This window comes from Lolium perenne, chromosome 6 (assembly GCF_019359855.2).
Source record: "Lolium perenne isolate Kyuss_39 chromosome 6, Kyuss_2.0, whole genome shotgun sequence".
In the NCBI taxonomy this organism is placed as follows: domain Eukaryota; kingdom Viridiplantae; phylum Streptophyta; class Magnoliopsida; order Poales; family Poaceae; genus Lolium; species Lolium perenne.
The window spans coordinates 96,146,447-96,149,775 of record NC_067249.2 but is presented as its reverse complement, the minus strand read 5'-3'; the positions used below and the strand labels follow the sequence as shown (position 1 = coordinate 96,149,775).

General features: G+C 48.6%; 1 pseudogene; it reads right to left on the bottom strand.

Moving 5' to 3' along the window:
- Nucleotides 1-1,378: 1,378 nt before the first annotated feature.
- Nucleotides 1,379-2,769, bottom strand: LOC127344967 (uncharacterized; annotated as a pseudogene).
- Between the last annotated feature and the right edge of the window lie 560 nt (nucleotides 2,770-3,329).

Here is a 3,329-nt window from a genome sequence, read left to right as displayed (position 1 = left end):
GGCAAAGTAGGTGTAGCGAGAGCTTACGTCTCTATCATCGATCGACACGCATTTGCGTACTTGCGCCTGCACCGACTTTTTGTCGCTGATTACAGCTTATTGATGCTAATTTAATGTTGAGTCTTCATCAACGCACATCAGCAAACTGGAGAGCGTATACGAAAACGCTGGCAAAGCTGAAGTGCGAGCACGAACAAAACGGAATTCATCGAGTGTTGCACGCATTTTCCTCTCCCTTTTTATGGCGAAATTTGCAGATTTGGTTGTTATCTTCTCCACTTGAGACACTTCCGAATTCGTCTTGAGATAAGAAAGGGAAAGTCTGAGTTAGCGCCAAAGCGATGAGTGCTACCTGCTCATACATTCATTGGCGCCCGTTTCTCTATTCATAAAAGAATGTCAAATGTTTTTCTAAATTTAAATGTATATATACATTAAAAGGTGTTTAGATGCATCTGAATTTAAACAAAAATTCGACATCTTTTTATAGACAGAGGTAGTACGATAAGGTCTAAATTATCTCACGGGTTTTATAAACCTAGACAGATTTAGATAATATTTTGCCTACATATGTGAGATAATTAATTTAGATCGATGTAGTACAGTAGTACTTTCCATAACCGAATTAAGCGCAATGCGACGCAAGTTTCCTGATGCCTCCCATGTTGTTGTACAATTACAACAAACTTCACAGTGAGTTACTCGCTCCGTTAACAAATAAATCTACATGCGGATTTTTCAAGATAAATTATGAAGTGGAGTGAAGGGAAGATGCATCTCTCCTATTTAATTCCTTAACCTCCAATGAGGTAAATGCATGTACAAAACAAGAAAATCATGTGCTTAATATTGTTGGGTTTGATTTCCGTGCAATTAGAAAGAATAAATTAAAATGCATTAAGAAGAGTATGAGTACATCTTTGTGGATAGAGCTAGATGTCCACTTACTTGAGAAGGAGTGAGTACAGAAAGTTGAATCCTAGACGGTGACCAGTCAGTATTACAACTAAGTTTTCCAACTGAAGGAACATGAATGTACTCACAGAGACACAGTCACGGTACTACGGAGTACATGCCTTACGAAAAGTAAGCTGGCAATAGCTTTGTAAGTTGAGCTAGCGATGATGCATTTCTTGTCCAACCTGATGCCATCGATATTTGACAGAGGGACTGAGGGACATACGAGAGGATCGAAAATCAAATGGCTTGCTTGTACAGAACAAGATTAGCTTCACTCAGATTATCACTAAGAATAAAAGTCACGATGAGCATACCAGTACACGTGAGAAAATAGATAAGATTGCTAGATTTTGATAAGAAGCCATAACTTAGTAATAAACTAATAATGCACATGTAAATTAACAACACAAAGTTAATCTGGAGAGAAACAAATCACATTGCTACTCGTACGATCTCACAAGCCTCGCAAGCAAGGAAGTAGCACACCAGTACATAAACCGAAGTTATACGTAGTGGGATGTGGAATATAACAGGAAACGAAATGGTAGAGTTGTCCACTGCAAACGGCGCAGTGCACAAATCGACTAAAGTAATCAAACGACAAGTCAACCAGCCGCGCGCGGGCGATTTGCACACCCCGCCTAGCTAAAACCTGTTCATGTTCATGACGCCCTTGAACCACTTCTTCACGCCGCCCTCCTCGGCGTGGCCGTGGTGGTGGTGGTGGCGCATGCCGCCGCGGCCGAAGCTCCTCCTCATGATCGCCTTGCTCAGTTTCCTTGCCAGTTCTTCGACTTCGTCAACCTCGTTTTCGCGCTGTCCATGTGGTGATGGTGGTGGAAGAAGTGTTTCCTCGCCGTCTCCTCCTGCTCCTCGTCGCCGTGGTTGTGGTGGTGGAAGGGGCGGCTCGGCAGCTCGACGGGTACGCGCTCCGCGCCTTGTTCCTTGTCCTTCTGCTCCTGCTCCTCTTCGCCGTGGTGGTGGTGGAAGTGGCGGCTAAACAGCTTGACGTGCTGCCGCTGCATATCCGCCGCGCCTTCTTCCTTGTTCTCCTGCTCCTGGTGGTCGCCGTGGTGGTAATGGTGGAACTGGCGGCTCAACAGATTGGCGTACACGGCTGCTACGCCTTCTGCCTTGTTCTGCTGCTCCTGGACGTCGCTGTCGTCGTTCTCCCCGGCGGCATGCTCCTGGTGGTGGTGAAGGTGGTGGAAGTGGAGGCCGTGGGCGCGGAACCTCCTCAGCATCTCCCTCTTCCACGCCTTCACCGACTCGTTCTCCTCTCCATCCACCTCCTCCTCGCCATGGAACGGCTTCTGCTCGCCGTCGGTGTCTGGGCGCGTGTCGGGGTCAGGCTCCGCGACAGCCTCCAGCTCCGCCTGCCTGGGCTCCTCGGGCAAGAAGGCAGGGACGACACGGGCCTCGCCAGCGCCGGCGAACGCGCTGCGGCGGTGGGACAGGCCGCCGTGGTGGCGTGCCCAACGGATGAGACGGTGGAGGAACCCGTGGTGGCAGGGGCGGCGGTTGGAGGGGAGCCGGAGGACGCCCTCAGCCACCGTGACGGTCGGAAGACTCGGAATCGCCTCAGCAGCGTCCGTCTCCTGTAGGACGGCGGGATCGGCCTGGCCCTGCTGCTCGTCGGAGATTGCGACGACGGTTTCGGGCTCCGCCTCAAGGACGCGGCAGTTGGCGAGGGCTAGCAGGGAGAGCAGGAGCACTGCGGTGGCTGCCAGGCGAGCCATGGTGTGAAATATGGTTCGGGCGGAATGAGCCTGACGGAGACGGAAGCCGATGGCGGGTATTTGTAGTCGAGAAACGGGGATGGGGTCGAAGAATTGCGGTGGAGGTGGATACTCCATACACTGGACTGGTCAATGGTCGGTTTGCTGACACAACGGCTCCCTATTTCATTGTTTTCAAATTTTTCGGTAAAGGGGTTCTTCGTTAGTCAAAAAATTTAAGTACTATAGCAGCATCTGCATAACTAAAATGCAGCCGTTTAAAATATCAAAATAATCAAAACAAAATGTTTAAAGTGGAATAAAAGATAAAACACTAGATAATTCCGACACAGCCTAATTAGCATGAAGACGTCTATTATGCTGTCACCCATATTAGAAAATAAACTCCTTCGCCGTCTTCTCCAATCGTGTAGACATCTTCGTACAGAGGTCGCGATCCTCCGAACGCTAGAGTGGCGACCATGAACGAAGCAAAGCCGTAGCGCGGTAAAATACCTGCAAAAGAGAAAAAATTGTCATTAAAAACTTTGTCATTTCTACATAGCCAAAGCGACCAAACAACAACAATCGCTCCCATCCTGATAAGCGTTTTATACCTAGCGTCAACCTCGTTTAGCCAATTGCTGGAAA